General features: G+C 39.5%; 1 long non-coding RNA gene across 1 annotated transcript; it reads right to left on the minus strand.

Moving 5' to 3' along the window:
- Window positions 1-326: 326 nt before the first annotated feature.
- Window positions 327-14,843, minus strand: LOC139362159 (uncharacterized). The gene is made up of 3 exons (XR_011620509.1): window positions 14,770-14,843; window positions 3,436-3,494; window positions 327-583 (listed from the first exon to the last, which is right to left on the minus strand). It is a non-coding gene; the product is annotated as an uncharacterized lncRNA (long non-coding RNA).
- Between the last annotated feature and the right edge of the window lie 4,646 nt (window positions 14,844-19,489).

Consider the following 19,489-nt stretch of genomic DNA (forward strand, 5'->3'; position numbering starts at 1 on the left):
GTTCTTTTCACAAAGATCCACTGGAGAAATTTCTTTCTGGTTTGTACTAATTGTGTTTTTCTCTTTTAGCATTAACTGCCAAAATCATTAGGATAAACCAGTGGATCACCTCTAGCAAAGTCACAGGACCTTGCCGCATGTATTTTGTATTCAAACCTAACTCCTGGCTTCATCATCTCTTCCTTATTCTTATTTTCTTTTGTCTCATTTCCTTCATGCAGTTATTTAATTTTTTAATCTTCTGTCGTCAATTAGGTTAAGTCACTCATATTAGTTCTCCATTGCTATGTAACAGATATGCTTGTCTATTGTTATGTAACAAACTTAGCAGCTGAGAACAACAAACATTTATTTTTGTTTCATAGTTTCTGCCAGTCAAGAATATGAGATCAGCTGATGGTTCTCACTCAGGGCCTTTCAGAAGGCCACGATCCAAGTGACATCTCAGACTGCATTATCTGAGATTTGACTGGGGCTGGCAGTTCCACTTCTAAGCTCACTCACATGGCTGTTGGCTGAGACCCCAGCTCAAAGCACATGGGCCTCTTCATAGGGCTGCTTTCAGCAGGGTAACCAGATTTCCCTGAAGGAAGAGAGAGGGAAGGAGGGTAAGACCAAGATAAAAATTTCAGATTTGAATATCCTGACCTTGGAAATGACATGTCATCCATGAATGCAGTACCAGACCAACCTGGTTCAATGTGAGAAAGCAGTTCACAAGGGGATGACTATCAGTAGTTGAGCTCACTGGAGGCCATTTTGGAGGCTGGCTACCACGTCCCCTAAATAGTCTCTGAAACAAGGTCAATGTACAAAAGTATGTAGTGTGAAATATGGGAATGGGAAGAGAGAGAAGCTTTGGATAACTTTATGGTAAGTGTAATTTTATGTTTGTTCATGATTTATCTTATGAACTAAAGGTCATCAAGGCAACACAGACTAGATTTTTTGGTGAGGGGGCACATGAAAAGAAAGAAGACTAAGAGATTTGAAGTTTTAACCAGTCTAGTAAACTAATAAAATGGTTAGCAACAAAAAGAATACTAGAGGAAGTAATTTTATTATTTTATACCAGAAAAAGAAAAAACATATACTGTATATATGTATTAATTAAGATGTATTTGGTTATGGAAGTGTCAGAAAACTCAATCCAAGTTGTCTTCAAGTGCTACTGGATAGAAGTTCAACTTTCTCTCTCTCTCTCTCTCTGTCTCAGAGATTCCCACGCCATAGCTGCAAATGAGGTGGGTATCTGGCATTTTCATCTTCAGTAGTGGAGACCAATACTGTCTCATAATTTGTGGGATTCTCCAAGTCAGCGTCAGCTTCAGTATAGGGACTGCCTCAGATAAAGACTTTAGAATCCCTCCCTTTTGTTTGATTTGCAGCACTGCTGGTTGGGTGCTCAAACAGCCATCTCTTTCCCAGCCTCCCTTGCAAGTGGGTGTGGCCAAAGACGTGGCTGACAAAGTACAGCTTCAGATTTCTAGGAAAGGGAGAAGGTACTGCTGACTTTCAGCTCTCCTGCCTGTGTACATAGCTCACTGACATTACATCTGGTACTGCAGATTCTACTTGGGAACTACAAGACAAAAACTGTGAGACTGAAAGGCAGCAGAACTAAGAAGGGCAGAGCTAAGAACCTGGCAGTGCTGGCTACAGCTGAACCAACAGCTAACAACCACCCACCCAGCCTCAGCCTTGTTAGGGGGCAAACAAACCTGGATTTGGATTTGGCTAAGACTTTTTTTTTTTTTTTGAGATGGAGTCTTGCTCTGTCACCCAGGCTGGAGAGCAGTGGCATGATCTCGACTCACTGCAACCACCACCTCCTGGGTTCAAGCAATTCTCTGCCTCACCCTCCCGAGGCTAAGCCATCTTTAAGGAAGAGTTCATGGAACTTACCGCCAAATATATAATTTAACTAAAACAGGTGGATTCCCAGGATAGGAGCTTAAAAACCATCAAACTGACCCACGGCAGCAGCACAGGCATGAAGAATACTGGGAGGTGGTTTCCCTAAGGTGGGTGCTGCTGCACTTCCTCAATCTCAGCATTCAGCCATTTGGGCAGAAGGTTCTTGCCCAAAGGACAACAGCCCTTATGACCCAAAAAAGGCAAAGAAGTCCACAACGTGATGGTCCTGATGGCTGTATTGGTGCCAGAAATGCAGATTTACTGAAAGCAATTGTATGATATCTAAAGAACTAAGAGACTGAGCGAGCTTGAAAAACTGCCTTAGAAATCACTCCCCAGTGATCTGGAAGTAATGGATTAAGGATAGGTGATTAGGATCAGCTTGTGATGTATCATTTCATCACATTATACTCTCACCATATGTTCAGGCAATTATAGCCCCAGGAAATACTTATTATAGGAATAGAATGAAGCAATCTGAGATGCTGGTGCCTTGAAGAAGGGTTGACTCTGTAGATGTCATGGGAAGGGCTGAGCATGACTTATCAAAGCAGTAGAGTTATAAAAATTATGAAACTAAATTCTGCAACAAATAAGTGGTTATCTAAATGGCATTTAAAACCCTGACATGATCTTGCTTTGTCCCTCAGCATCAAACAGAGCTTTCATGGAGCACCAAGTATTGGACCTAATTTTAAAGAGAGAGATGAGGATTTGGGGAAGGAAATTGAAATTTAAAAATCAAAATGAACAAGTTTGGAAAATATCTAATTTTTTAAAGGCAAAAAAACCATGCTTAGTGTGCCTAGAGAAAAGGAGGATGCTATGGTATGGTTTTAATAATCAATAGTCTCTAAACTTATGATGTGCTCTTATAACAAAATCAGAATGCCATTCAATTCTGCTCCTCTTCCTTGGTAGTCAGAACTTCATAAAAGCATTATTTTGGGTGGGTGTCTGTTGTTTTGTTTCCTCAACTAAATTATGCTCTCCTTCCTAGGGAAAGAGTGACTCACCAAGATGTGATCAATGCTTCTCATTTCCTCTCCTGGAGAGTTTCTAAGATATTAGTTCTCTGTTTCTAAGAACTGGCTCTGCTTTACCATAGCAAAAGGGTTAACACGTTTCATGTCTCTTGTACCACTGAGGATCAAAGTCTAAAGAGCAATGGAGTGGAAACCCAGAAAGAGAAATGGAGGGAAAGATGAGAAGAAGGGAGGATATCTGATACTGTCCCTGAGAGACCTCATAGGAGACCCTGGCGCTGGAATACATGGCCCTCAAAGGGGCACCCTGCAAAAGTCCAGATGCCCCTAGAACTGACTCTGGCCCTGTGGTAATCTGGAGACAACTTGCCTGAATCCCAGGAGCCTGGAACATCTTGCAAGCCTTAGGATCCTGCCTGGCAAGCTGCCCAGGTGAGCAGACGTAATGGTCCTTAGGTTTAAGTCCACACACTCCAAATTAACAGCTTCACCTCGGTAGGAGTCCCTACCACCCCAGGCCTAAGGGACTTACCAGACGAAGTAGGAGCGTCTCCGGTACATGACTTTGAAATTGGACTGGGAGACCTACAGCTGGAAACAAGGAGGAAAAACACCCTGGCGACAAAGTCAAAAAGAACTCACTCCTATTAAAATGTGATCTATGAATTTAAGCAAAACATAGGTTCTTGACAATGAGCACTGTCAGATATTAGAATGCATCAAAGAAATGCAAATTATTTCTCCTGAGAAGTCTTTAAGAAATAGATTGCAGGGATTAGTTTAATCCTCCCTCACCTCTTAGCAGGTGATTTTTTTAGATGTTTTTATTATTATTTTTTTCCTCAGAATTCTTTAAAGAAAGGATTAAAAATGTTTTGTTTACATATTTATGTTTTCCCTCTTTCCAAAAAGGAAAAGAAGATTTGAGATGATTTACAGAAATACGTATAATATTGCAAAAAAGTAAGAATATAAAGAAATTATGATGAAAGAAGTATTCAAGCGGAATGGTGAGATAAAGTTTTTTAAAATGTAAGAAAATAGGTTGGCTTTTGCTTAGCTGGGAGAGTAAATCATGCCAACAGACATAGCTGGTCAATTTGTAGTGGTAGGTTCACTGCAACTCAATGTCCCTGAAAAATTAGTAAATTTTGGCAAACTGTCTGCAGTACTATCAAAAACACTTTCTCACTCTCCATAGACTAATCCAGTACTCAGAACTACAGTGCTCCAAAACAGCATGACTCATCAAGATGCCTGGACACAATTCTCCCATTTGGACTAATAACTAACAAACAAACCCAGAGATTCACACGGCCCGACGTGATCCTCAATTCCCAACAGTCAATCCAGGCCCTGGGAGGCCACCCAATACGGTCACAGGCATCTAGTCTTCCAGTTTCTTGTTGTGCCTGTTTTCCTCTCTTCTTTTCCTACATCACTTTCTTTCAGGGAGAGGTCCTGATCAACAGCCTGCCTTGAAGTACAAGCCAGTGGAGCCGGATGATATTCTAGAATCCCTTCTATTTTTTGTTACTAACGGGAATGAATAAACAATAAGTCAATAAGCAGTATAGACTTGTTAATGGCTGAATTAATCCATCAGAAGGGGCAGGAGAAAACCAGCAATTGGGTTTGCTGAGCCTGGGTTCCTACAACACTGTGTTTCCCCAGATCCTTTTACAAGCTTTTTCCCTTTTGCCACTTCCTGCTTACCTGGGTCCCAGAGGTGGGCTGATCACCAGGGAGGGGCTTCCTAAGCACCTGCTTCTGAGAATGCTGAGTCACAATATTCCTACTGCTTGAAATTCTGCCCTCCTCCTTTCTAAACATCTTAGCTGTGTACACCTTTCTTCAAGACTCATTCCTTCCACAAAACCTTCCTTCATGTCCAAAGCTACCGTAATTAATCATTCTGCTGAACCCTTATAGCATTTGGTCAGTCCAGTTCCTCACAATTTAATACTTAGCTGTGGCCTTAAACTTTTCTTTTGCTGTTTCATTTATCTAAGTCTTCTTTTCCCAAAAGCATCATAAACTCATCAGGATTACATCTCCAGGACGGCACAATGCCTATGCCCTTTGGTCAGGCGCATTGGACAGGGCCCTGCGGAAATGAGTGACGTGGTTGTGAACTGAATAAGAAAATGAGCAAGACTCCTTGTAGAGGGAATGTGCTTTGGAAACCGGAACTGAAGTGTGAAGGAATCTTCGTTCTTCCCCCATTCCTCCCTTTCTCTTTGCTGTTAATAGTAGCTGGTTAATCCTTTTAATGCTCATGTTAAGTGACTCAAATGCAGCAAACCCATCCTTAGTGAAAGACAGTTCCACTCGGTGGTGGTGAAAGTGCTGGGGACCTTGGCAGTGACTCAGCAAGCACAGCACCAGCCTTGCCTGTGTACATCGGGGCCCTGCATCCCTGAGGAAAATGTTTCCCTGCAGATGATTCACCTCCCTTATGGTTGATGTTCCAATCTTTTTGCTGTGGTTTTCCAGCAACTTCATAGTAGCTTTTCTATCTCAACCTTAAGCATGGGCTCTATAATTTTACAAAGTTCATTAGTTATCTGTCTAAATAATGTCAGCATTCAAATGCCAGTGGGTGGCATTTGAAAAACAAGTTAGTGAGAAGGTATAAAAGGTTATATTTTCCTTCAGTGAGAATTAGCTCTGTTTAAAATAAAATCTGCTAATAATTGCTATGAAGTGTGTCATTTTGTCTCGTTCAGGTTAGCTTCAAAGTGTTATGTAGTAGGGGGCTTTTCAAACTTTGAAGTTTTTTTTATTTGATTCACTGAGGGTCCTGGCATGTGTAAGGATTTAGATTAGTATCTCCACTCCTAGGAAATACAGACTTCTAAAAGATAATATAGAAAGAGCTATTGATAAAAATTTCTGCTCAAAAATCATATAAATATGAACTATGTTATTTCATAACTTCAGGAAAAGGACATAGAATTCTGAGGTGCCAAACCGACATTGAGCTCCTGAGTTCTTACAGAACTGCAGCTACCCGATGCAACTCCTTCAACCTTCCTTTTCTCATATAATAGGAAAAAAAAAAAGGTGTCCCGTAGCCAACCACAGGCCAGTTCTTCTTCATATCTCCTAAATTGTATTTCTTCTTTCATCTTAAAGATCTCACTCCAACCACCATATCTTCAACTTCTCCCTCACTACCCGTTTCTTCCTATCAACATTCTAACATAATAAATTCGTTCTATTTAAAACAAAAACAATAACAGCAATTACTTTCCCCCTTCACTTTCTTCTTTTCTTCTCCCTAGACAGTGTCATCTGCCCAGTTTTAAATACCGACAACTTCCAGTGTTCTCTTTTAAGGCCAGCCTCTCTTCTTACCTCCTGCTCTACTGCCATTTCCATTGACACCCCTCACAGGCACCTCAGGTTTGTCCAAAAGGAAACTTGTGACCTTGCCTCACTGTCATCCCTCCTGTGTTCCCTATCTCAGAAAATCACACCACCGATTATTCAAAGCAGGGACCTGCAGAGTATTTTTTGTCATGACCCCCTCATTCTCCACCTGCAAACACTCACCTAGTGTTGTACATTCTATGATCAATTCACCTCACTTTATTTCTATTGGGAAAAAAAAAGGAAGCCAAGTGCCAAGATACTTCCTGACCAGTAAGTCTCCAATACCCCTTGAAACAGAAGTTGCTTGGGAGGCCGAGACGGGCGGATCACGAGGTCAGGAGATCAAGACCATCCTGGCTAACACTAACACGGTGAAACCCCGTCTCTACTAAAAAATACAAAAAACTAGCCGGGCGAGGTGGCGGGCGCTTGTAGTCCCAGCTACTCGGGAGGCTGAGGCAAGAGAATGGCGTGAACCCGGGAGGCGGAGCTTGCAGTGAGCTGCAATCCGGCCACTGCACTCCGGCCCGGGCGACAGAGCGAGACTCCATCTCAAAAAAAACAAACAAACCAACAAACAAAAAAACAGAAGTTGCATGGAACTTCTTTGCCTTACTCTTGGCAACTGGGACCCAAAGCTGAGGACTTAAAGATGTAAAGTACACCTCATGATAGAAAGAGCTAAAATAATCGAGGACAGACACTCCTTCCAGAGTTATTAAGTGGTATCTTCACTGGTTCTGCTACGCCCAAACATTATCCTCACTGTCCCCAAAGACAGGAGAAGAGGACAAGAAAGGAGAATCATTCAGTAGACTGTAAGCCTACAGGGACGCAATGTGGCTTGTTCCTCAAGTCTCCACCAGAGAAGAGCATTCTTTTTCCCCATGTTCCAGAATAAAGTGATGTTGGGTTTCAGAAAATCACTCAGACATAAAGAGGTTGGCAAGAAAATGAATATGTAAGTCTAAGTTCAACAGCAGAAAATAGAAAACCTCCTAGCTAGTTTAATCAGAATGAGAAATTACAGCAGAATAAACAGTTTACTGAATCATTATTGGGGATAATAAAAAAAAAATCTAAGGGACACCCAGAAACCGCTCAGGAGGGTCCGACTGCCAAGGCCACTGCGGCCCCCGCAGTGTTGAAGAAGCTGTACAAACCAGAAGCCATGCTCCATCCATCAGTTCCAGGAACACACCACCTCCACCGGGACCCACAGAAGCAAGAATGGATGTCTGACACCGTGGCTCTCCTTTCCACGTGCTCAGTTCCCCAGTTAGTGGAGTAATACTCAGCATGAGCATGTGTATATTTTTGTTAGCATTTATGTATATACTCGCACATATGTAAATATAAATTTCTAGACGTATAGAGGTTACATCTGAACGTTTATATTGAACGATTGTATTACTTTAAAATTTTGCTGAGGAAAACATATGGCAGAGGATCCACAAGTACACAAGTAGTTGTTTGTATGTGTAGTCCTCAGTAACGTTTTTTCATTTTGTTTCCAAAACTTTCAGAAATGTTTTCATACTTTTAATAATATTTTTTAATAATTGAAAAAATATCACACTTTTTTTTTTTTTTTTTTTTTTTTTGAGACAGAATCTCACTCTGTCACCCAGGCTGAAGTGCAGTCTCCTGATCTTGGCTCACTGCAACCTCCACCTCCCGGGCTCAAATGATTCTCATGCCTCAGCCTCCCACATAGCTGGGACTACAGGCGTGTGCCACCACGCAGGGCTGATTTTTGTAATTTTAATAGAGACGGGGTTTTGCGACATTGGCCAGACTGGTCTCGAATTCCTGACCTCAAGTGATCCACCCTCCTAGCCTCCTGTAGTGCTGGGATTACAGGCATAAGCTGCCACGCCCAGCCCAAAATATCAGACATTCTTAATAAAAACCCAAGCAGAGGTTTGCATTTACTCTTCTGGGAAACTCTCAAAAACTTAAAGTCCCACGGAACATGCCTGTGAGATGACCTTAAGCCCTGACTCTCTTTCAATATAGCTTCTCTGGAGCTTACTTGCCATAGTATTTTAATGTGGTCTTGTGTTTCCTATACTCTTTCTTGGGCATGGGGACCTCATGTTATTATTATAAAATCCCAACTATATATTAATTCATTCAGTGAATATTTATGGATGCCTCCCCATGTGCCACACTGTGCTGGACAATACAGATCAGGACGGTCAGCAAGACACAGCTCCTTCCCTCAAGGAGTGTTCCCTTTGGAAGCAGAAGCCTATGCCGTGCTGTCCCAGGGAGGGCAACCCTCAGATCATCAGGGGAGCACAGGGGAAGAGGACCAAACTGGGCTGGGGAGGGAAGAGGGTGCAGCCAAGCCTGCCTAGAGAAAATGATATCCATGCCAAGTGTGGAAGGATGAGTGTCAGGTGACAGAGCACACAGTGGAAAGGGGAGGGAAGAGCCAAGGATATCTGGGGCTTGTGCAAAGGTACACAGCAAGAGTGGACAGAGCTGCTTGACGGAAAGCGGGGTGTGGCTGGATGTGAGATTGGGAAAGCCAGATCTCCAGTGGGTGGGGCAGGCCACAAAGGGCAGGCTAAGACATCCGAACGTGATTCAAAAGTAAGAGGGATTCACTGAAAAGTTTTAAGCAATTAAATAAAACGAATTTACAATTTGGAATAACCAAATTGTATTTGCTATGTGGAGAGTAAATGTGGAGAAAGGGACAAGATAGAGACAAAGGGGTGGGGAGGAGTCAATAGACTTGAGAGATGTTAAATGAGTGACATTAGCAGGACCTGCTGACCAATGGACTGTGGTGCACGAGGGCAAAGGAGGGCTCAGGAATGACTGTAGATCTGTGATATGTGCCCATCCTGACACAGCAGGCTGGCATCGGAAGGGGGCTTAAAACTATGCCCTTTTCTTTCCATTGTAAAGTGGTTAATCCTATAGTTCCAGACATTCTTGTTTTTATTTTTTAAATTCCTGTGTGTCTTATTGATTACCTTGGGAAACTGATTTGAATGTCAGAGGCACTGTGTTCTCAAGTACTGCAAAGGAATAAATTCAATTACTTTGGGGTGAGTTTCATTTTCTTCCTAATTTATCATGTGTTTCCATTTAATCCAAACATTGGAGGACTTCACGGCTCTGGCATTAAGAGCAGTCTGTTCTTCCAGTGTGATTTTCTATTGTTTAAGAATCAAGCAACCTTGACTTCCTAGCTCAAAGTCTAATTTTTAACAGATGCCTAAAGCACATGGATTGTCAGTTCCAAAACAGGTCTTGTTTAAAGGTTTCTCTGCATTTATTCTACTGTTAACACTTAACTAACTGTTCTTCTTTATTCTCTCATGAGTATAAATGTTTACGAGATGAAAGAAAAGAAATCATCAAGAAATACAAATGAGCTCACCTTGGCTTCTTTGATGAAGAAACTGTTTTTTAAAAAATAGAAGTTAGGCCCAATATGCCGGCTCTTTGGGAGGCAAGACAGGCAAATCGCTTGAGCTCAGGGGTTGAAGACCAGCCTGGGCAACATGGTGAAACCCTGTCTCTACAAAAATACAAAAATAAAATAAAATAAAATAAAATAACCAGGCATGATGGCGCAGGCCTGTGGTCCCAGCTACTCCAGAGGCTGAAGTGGGAGGGTAGCTTGAGCCCAGGAGATGAAGGTTGCAGTGAGCTGAGATTGTACCACTGCACTCCAGCCTAGGTGACTGAGCAAGACCCCATCTCAAATAAATAAATAAGCAAATAAATAAATAAATGAATAGAAACTAGCTTGATCTTACTATGTCTTATATATGCCTAGAAAATATTCTGTCTGATTTAATTTATTGAATTTCAATATTTCATCCTATAATGTTCTCAAATTTATGTGATTTCTGAAATTGTTTAATATTGCTGCCCTTAATTGCATATTCTTCCATAGATAGCACATAAAAGTTTTTATAGGTACAAACACATCTATTTCCTTGTCTGCACTGGCAACCTCCTGGTTCCTCTTGGGTTCTTGTATATGTCACAATCATTTATTAAGCACAGTAGCATTAATTTCCCACCTGCTATTAAGGAGCACTCCTCTTGGTATTCTGTAGAGACAGAAGGGACTTGTATAATAAACCTTGTCCTGTTTCTAATGAGAGTTTCTTATTTGACTGGTAAAGTGATGCAAGGAGTGCCAGCTGAGTCCGGGGCCTGAGCTGGAAAAGGAGACCCTGAGCAGGTGAGTACTGTACAGCTGAGAAGTGCAGGGAGCGCCCCACCAAGAGCTGACCCATGTGGGCAAGGTTGTGACACTGGACAGGGGTTGATACCAGCACAATAGGAGAGGGCACAATTAAAAGACATTGTGGCAAAAGTCTAGGGATAAAAACAGTTTTCATTTGGAGCCTTCCAGGACTCCCTAAAATGAATCTAACCACAGTGCACAGGCTGGCTCTTTCAGCAGTAAAAAGGGATCATGTCCATGGCCATTGATTTTGCTTAGTCCTGGCCGTTTGCCTAGAGGCTCAAATGTTAAACACTTTATGCCAGAAACCTTTAATTGCATCAAATGCTGGAAGGCAGTTTCTGCAACCTTATTTTCTGGGTCTTGTGAAAGCATTATCTTTGACTGTAAGCCAAAACCTAAAACTCATATTGTTCTTCCAAAAGAGTTTTAAATTTGCCAAAGTCCATTTACAAATATAATTGGTAAACTTAAAAAAGTTCTCTTGTGTCAAATCAAATAAACTTAATACCGAGTAAGATCTCTGTATAATATATCTATATAGAGCCACCAATATCCAGTTCCCTACAACACCAATCACATTAGTGGCATTTACCCTTTTCCTGTTAGTCTCCTCTCTCCCTCTTTAATTCTAGGTGACCAAAAAGGGGAAGAGAGAGAGAGAGAGGAAAGTGAAAAGTTGCCTACACAAATGCAAGTCCTCAAACCATAGGTCAGGATTGACCTTAGTAATAGAGGGAAGCGGCTTTCAATGTACTTTATGCTACCAATGTACTTTATGCTACCAATGTACTTTATGCTATGTTCATATAGCTTATAGATCCTGAAAAGCTACCACATATTTTCAAACAACCATAGCTTTCCAAATACCAGAAAATTTCTTAAATTTAGCACTCCGCTGTCTACAACCCAAATCCAGACAAGATTCTCATCCGAAATAGCTTATTTTTATACAGAATTTGTGTGGGTATGATAATGTCCTTGTCCTTCCAAAACCCAGACCTCCTGGAATATGCCAGATTCAGTTAAGAGAAAGCTCAGAACCTATAATACACAGTGGGTCCTCAGGGTACACAGGAAAGATCAGATAGAGTCCCTGCCATCGGTGACTTACAATTCAAGGAGAAAATAGATAATGAGGAGCACAAATATAATTTTGAAAGTTTATTGAGGAAAGGGGTTAGTTTAGAGGTTGAATCGGTATTGGTATAATAATATACCAATGTATTGAATTGGTATAATAATACGGATATACAGATAATGAAGTTCTAAAGAAAGGTATATTGCCTTGCTTTAAAATCTTATGATTAAAAGTATGTACTGACTTCCAGTTTCTGATTAGGAATGTAAAAAGCTGGAATTTGCCACTGTATCCTAACAACAAGAAAGAGCTGAACAAACTGCAAAATCAATAATTCTTATATCTATCAGAGAGGTGTAGTCACAGAGCACACCACTTTCCAAAAACTGCAGAGACTCACAGGCAAATGCCGAGAATCACAGCTTGCCAGAGCTGAACCCCATGAGCAAGAACTACCTTGGGAGCCAGTGCTGAAGTAGGGAAAGTTGCCTGTAATTGATGAATTGCCGGAAGCTCAGTATGGACAAATCTGAGAGATGAAACCCCAGAGGTAGTAAGTCATCGAGAGCTCCCGAACTTCTGTGATTTTTACCTCCAGTAGCCCTACCAGTTTCTCAGAGTAAATATTGGTGGAAAATCCCATCATGCTCCTGGCAGCGGGAGGGGAAAAGAAACAATTTTGCAATACACTAGTGCATTCTGTTCTTCTGAATAAGGTCTGTCCCACGAGAAACTGCTTAAGTACTGACATAGAGCATAGCCTGCTGGAGTGTTATTAGAGCGTAACTGACTTGGGTGAAAGAAAACACCCAGCTTCAGCTCACTGTAGTCATCCTGCCTCATCTAAAGGTGGAGGAAAATTGAAAAATGCTTGTGAAATTCACAGTCCAGGGGTATAAGCTCACCAAAAGGCTAAGGCCTAATTATAGAACTACAGAATACTCCCCCTCTCCCTCGCACACTCCCAACAACCACATTACTAAAGGCCTATTCATACCATTTCCTTTTACGCAGTACATCATGTCTGGCTACCAAGAAAAAATTGTAAGACATACTAAAAGGAAAAAACAATCATAGTTTGAAGAAACGGAACAAGTATCAGAACTAGACTTAGAGATGAGGGAGATGTTGAAATTATCACACAGAAATTTAAATTGGGAATGATTTAAGATGCTTAAGGATCTAATAGATAAAGTAGACAGCATACAAGAACAGGTAGGCCATGTAAGCAGAGAAATTGAAATTCTAAGAAAATAACAAATATAGCCCAGGTGCGGTGACTCATGCCTGTAATCCTAGCACTTTGGGAGGCTGAGACAGGCAGATCACTTGAGGTCAGGTGTTTGAGACCAGACTGGCCAACATGGTGACACCTTGCCTCTACTAAAACACAAAAATTAGCTGGGCGTGGTGGCGGGTGCCTGTAATCCCAGCTCCTGGGGAGGGTGAGGCAGGAGGAGAATTGCTTGAACCCGGGAGGCGGAGATTGTAGTAAGCCGAGATTCTGCCACTGCACTCCAGCCTAGGCACAGAGCAAGACTCTGTCTCAAAAAAAAAAAAAAGAAGAAGAAGAAGAAGAAGAGGAAGAAGAAGAAAAGAAAAAAACAAAACTAAGTGCCAGAGGTCAAAAAGGTTGTACCATAGACTGAAAGTCTGTGTCCCTCCAAAATTCATATGTGGAAACCTAATGCCCAATGGCATGGTACTAAGAGGAGAGGACTTAGAGAAGTAATTAGGTCATAATTATGGAGTCCTCATGGACTGGACTGAACTATTTAAACTGTTGAAAAGGAATCCCCACCAACCTAGAGTTCTGTACTCTGTGAAATTATTCTTCAAATAAAGGAAGAAATAAAGACTTTCTTAGATAAACAAACCTGAAGAAATGCATTGCCAGGAGACCTGCCTTGCAAGAAATGTGATGTGGTTTGGCTGCGTCCCCACCCAGATCTCATCTTGAATTGTAATCCTCATAATCCCACATGTCAAAGGAGAGGCCCAGTGGAAGGTGATTGGATCATGGGAGCAGTTTCCTCCATGCTGTTCTCATGATAGTAAGTGAGTTCTCACTAGATTTGATGGTTTTATAAGTGTTTGAAAGTTCCTCCTTCACACGCTCACACTCTCTCCTGCCACCTTGTGAAGAAGGTGCCTGCTTCCCTTTCCACTATGATTGTAAGTTTCTTGGGGCCTCCCTAGACATGCAAAACTGTGAGTCAATTAAACTTCTTTTCTTTATAAATTACCCAGTCTAAGGGATTTTTGTATAGCAGTGTGAGAACGAACTAATACAAAATGTTAAAAGAAATTCTTTAGAGAGAAGAAAAATGATGAAAATTAGAAAGTTGAATCTACATAAAGTTGGAGAAGAATAAATGAAGACAGAATTAAAACATCTGTTTTCTGAGTCAAACAGATAGCAATTCATTCAAAATAATAATAGCAACAATATATTTGATTATGTATATTTATATTTATGCTTGTGCATAAACAAAATGTATGACAGCAAAATAAAGGGGATAGGAGGAAAGAATTAGAACACTGTGTCTAATCTATTGTTAATCCAGCCCAATATTTTACAACTTTAGATACCATATTTTGAAATTCTATAAATTTTCATTTGATTCTGCTTTCATATTTGCTCAATACATTTTAATACTTCTAATTTGCTGCCAAATTTCTCCATATTATCTTTTATTTCTTTGAGCATATTAAGTATCCTAATTTTAAAGTTTGGGTCTTATAATTTCAAGATCTGGAGCCCCAGTGGATCTATTTCTATTTCTCTATTGTTCCTATGTTATTCTACTTCATATTATTTTAGATTCTCATATGCCTGGGGGAATGTTTTTTATAGTTTGTTAGACATTTAATTTGAAAAAGTATTATTTGTAGAAATAATTCAATTTCTAGAAAAATAATGTCTTCCTCTGGAAAGGATTGAAGGCTATTTCTTCGAAATTTCTAGTAATCTGGTACATCCTTAATCCAACACCATTGAATGAAATGATATAGAGTTAAGCTCCATTCCTTTCAAGCGATTTTCAGGACTTTTAAATGTCCAGTCCCTCAGTAGCCTCTTCCCAAAGTGGAAAAATAACCCCTAAGAAAAACCGTATCTTGAAGTGTGCTCGCTTCTCTAGTTTTCTCTCTTTTTCCTGATGTTGGCTTAGTAATTCTCTTACCTGTTTATCAACTCTCTGGTAACTTCGAGCTGATATTGATATTAACATTATCTTTTTTGTACTTCTTGTCCTCAGCTAAAAGTATATCTCCGCTATTACGGAAGGTAGAATAGCTATATTTTGTGATTATATTGTCACAATAACTATATTGTTTTAGGTCACAATAATGAATCCCATATGTTGCATCAGATTAATTCCAAAAGCCACTAACAAGCATTCAGTGTTTACTTTGTTCCCAGTACTGTTTTAGATTTGGGGAATGTAAAAGTGAACAAAATAGGCAAAAATGCCTGCTTTGATGGAACCTATGTTCCAGTGAGGAAAGAAGGAACAGCAAAATAAGTAAAATGTATGACATGTTATAAAATTGCTGAAGAGTCAATATAATGAAGGAAAAAAGAATTTTAAGTGTTGGGGTGGGATTCTGATAGAGTATCCATTGAAGGTATATTTGAATAAAGATCTGAAGAAAGTGAAGAGAAGAATCATGTAGATAACTGGAGGAAATACATTCTAGGAAATGAAAATAGTGAGTACACTGTCATCTCTGAGCTGGCAGCATACCTAGAGTATCAAAGGAATATCAACGAGGTGAGTGCAGCTGTAACATTCCAAACCCCAGGAAAGTGGCCAACAGTGGGGTCAGGTAGGCGAAAGGGCCCAAGTCACATAGGGCATTGCAGGCCATTGTAAGGATGCTGGCGTTTACTCTGAGTGATGTGGCAAGTCAATGAACAGGGTGAGCAGAGGGGTGACATGACTGATATTATAACAGGCTAACCCTGAAAGTTGCTCTTCAAAAAGATTGCAGAGGGAAAGATACAGAAACAAGGGTATCAGTTAAGAGGCTCCTGCAACAATCTATCACGATGATGGTGGTTTGGGACAGTTTGGTGATAGTTAGTTACTGAGAAGTGATTAGTTTCTGATTAATTTTTGAAATTATACCAACAGGATTTGTTGATGAATAGAATGTAGAATGGGAGAGACAGAAAAATGTCTTGACACCAAGATTTTTGTCTTGAGCAACTGAAAAAATGGAATTGCATTAACTGTGGTGGGACACCCTGCAAGAGGAGATGTTTTGCTGGGACTATTACCAGGTCATTTGAACATATGACATTTAAGATGTCTATGAGATATCAAGTAAGCATTATGAAGTTCAGGGGTTAGGACTGGGCTACAGATATAAATTTGGGACTCGTTGGTATAAATTTGATATTTAAAGCCTTGAGACTGAATAAAATCACACATAAAAGTAACCATATAATTAAAACAAACAAACAAACAAACAAACAAAAACAACTTTATGGCTTCAACTTTGAAAAGTGGTGCCAAAAGATACCAAAACACGTTTTCAATAGGATATGGCATGTTTTCTAAACATAGCTTGCCCCCAAAATATCAACAACAACAAGAAAAGAAAGTGAATTGACAAAATCATGGTAATCTAACTTACATTCTCCAGTCTGGAAAGACTTCTTTTGGGTTCAAGACTAAGCATGAAGTAGGCATCCCTCTAGAAAGTAGAAAAACCTCTCCAGAAAGAAACCTCTAGATAACACTATGGAGCCTACCTGGAAGCAGTTTCTATGTGGAATTGGACAAATGTTCCAATCTCACTGCCACCGGCTACATACCTTCTGTCTGGGTCCAGGAGTCCTGATAAACGTGTGTGGGCGTGTGTGTGTGTGTGTGTGTGCACACGTGTGCGCACAAGTCTAGCAAAGCAAAGCTCAGAACACCCTCTGGAAGAAAATTAACAATTCCCAGCCCAGGAATCTTGATCTCCAACCTTGACACCTCTCAATCAAAAAAAAATTATTTATATTTATATTTATGAAATATATTTATATTTACAAACCAAAAAGAAACCTAAGATCTAGTTCAGCAAGAAAAACATAAACTTAACACTACACAATATTAAAGAGAAGTCTGGGGGGAGCTACTCATGTGAACTGGAAAAGACAGAAATGGTATAGCCATTATACAAGCATACTACAGTGTGCTACATGCTACATACATGCATACTACTATACATCATATGAGAGACACACACACAGAGAGAAACAGAAATAAATACATAAAAATCCAGTCAGTCTAGCCTAGAAAAAAAAGTAAATTGGGAAATACTATAGGATTTTCTAAATTTATTTGGGGCTATGGAAAGAACTTAATAAGAATATAAATTTATTATACAAAAATTCAAACACAAGATGACAAAATTACAGAATGAAATGGAGATGTAGATTGTAAAGCTAATAAAAAACATTGATAACTACAATATGAATATTGTAGTGCTTCTAAACAAAACTTGAGCAGCAAGAAACAAAAAAGATACTGCTGAAAATCATCTTAATGGCATAGAAGAAAGCGTTGCAATAATCTCAATGAATTATAAAAATGCAGTGATCCTAGTCACTGGAGAGAAGACATACATTAAGGTTAAGAAGATCAGTGCTATAGCTACATGTTTTGCCCTCCCAAATTTCATATGTTGAAATTGTAACCTCCAAAGTGATGGAATTAGGAGGTGCAGACTTTGAGAGGTAATTATAATAAATGATGAGAGCAGAGCCCTCATAAATGGGATTAGTGCCCTTACAGAAGAGACCTGGAGAGCTCCTTCTCCTCAAGAGGTCTTTCACCTTTTGAGAACCCCATGGGAATGCGCCATCTATGAACCAGGAAGTGTAGTGGACCTTCACCAGACACAGAATGTGCTGGTGCCTTGATCTTGGACTTCCCACCTTCAGGACCATAACAAATAAATTTCCGTTGTTCATAAGCCACCCAACCTGTGAGACTTTTTTATGGCAGACATAACTGACTAAGATAATCAAATATAAATATAAGAAGAGAGATCTTAGAGTAGAGAACTCCCAAAAGAAAAAAATAAGATAAATAATACAGAAAATCAAGGAAGATACAAATCCATAGATCAAAAGAGTAAACTATGTTCAAGGAAACATACAGAGTAACCAATATGCGCAAAATGCTGGTAAATAAACTTTAAGAATACAGGATCCTCCAGGCAGAGAAAATAGTGAATACCTCAGACAGGAAAAAATAAACAAACACAACACCTTTTGTAAAGGAGTAAAAACTGGAATGCAGATTTCTCCACTGCATAATTAAATAGTAGGTATGTATATCTGAAGGTAAGTGGAAATTATTATTATAAATGAAAATAGAAAACAGTTTTGAATCAAATCAAAGAATATAGTATCAAAGAACTCTTTCTTTAAAATGCTACTCAACCATAAACCCAGTCAGTAAAATATAAATCATGATAAATACCCCAGGAATTTTATTTACTTAACAAACTTATTGTGTTATTACTATTCTTAGGTGTTAAAACTTTAAGTAAGACATCCACTACCTAATTTTATCACTTTCATCACAGCTGATGGAGAAACTATGGGAAAATATTAATGTTAAACAATTATAGATATTATGTTTATACAGAAGAAATGTAAGTGTTCTAAACTAATAATGTAAAACTATGAGTAAAAATAATCTGTAGGTTGTGGTGAGGAAGTGGAAGAAAATTTTAAAAATATTATGCCTTCATATTTTATATCAAGAAGTCAATTCATAATCTATAAAATTGGAAGATGCTGACTCCAGATTCTTAATGGTTTTCATACTACCCTTTCTGAACTTTAGAGGGATTTTTAGGTAACAAATGCATCCCTGGGCCGGGCGCCATGGTTCATGCCTGTAATTCCAGCACTTTGGGAGGCCAAGGGGGGCAGATCATCCAAGGTCAGGAGTTCAAGACCAGTCTGGCCATCTGGTGAAACCCCATCTCTACCAAAAATACAAAAATTAGCAGGGCATGGTGGCATGCGCCTGTAATCCCAGCAACTCAGGAGGCTAAGGCAGGAGAATCTCTTGAACCTGAGAGGCAGAGGTTGAAGTGAGTCAAGATTGTGCCACTGTACTCTAGCCTGGGAGACAGAGCAAGACTGTCTCAAAAAAAAAAAAAAAAAAGCATCTCTGAAGGTCAACAACAATTTCTTTAATTATATTTGAACTTTTATTCTGTTAATTCAAGCAAAAATAAATATAGCAATTTTAATATTAATAATATCATGTGTGGCAGTGTCCCATTCTCTTAAAAATGTCTATGTATAAAACCTTTTTCTCAGTACACATACATAGGGAGATATTTGGGATTATTTTTATGAAATAGTAAACACTGGCTATTACTAAATTTAAGATTTTTCTTTGTATATTGCTGTCAAATTTTCAGCATTTCTTAGATTTCTTATAATGAGTATGTGATGTTTCTATAAAATGCAAAGTATCCATAGTTTAAAATTTTTAACATTAAAAAAATTTACATTGGGAAATCCATTCAACTTTATCTCTCACCTAACTGTTTGTTTGTGTATCTCCTGGCCGTCAGCCTCATCAGCTGGTAATACCCATAAGCAATAAAATGGGAAAGTGAGATATCTGAGGATGGAGAGTGAAAGTTAGCATGGTTAACTTATAATAGGGATACACATTTGTTCCGGGTAATTGAGAGTTGGTCATATTTGGGGCCAATACCATGAATTTTATGGTTCTTGAAAGTGTCATGCTTTTCCCCAGTAGGGTGAACAACAAACTGGGCATATAGCAGAAACACTTGAATGTCTAATATTGTTTAATATATGATTCCGGCCTTGTATGATGGCACTAGGGACACTGAAGATCTCTGATAAAATGT

Source organism: Macaca nemestrina, chromosome 3 (genome assembly GCF_043159975.1).
Source record: "Macaca nemestrina isolate mMacNem1 chromosome 3, mMacNem.hap1, whole genome shotgun sequence".
Classification (NCBI taxonomy): Eukaryota; Metazoa; Chordata; class Mammalia; order Primates; family Cercopithecidae; genus Macaca; species Macaca nemestrina.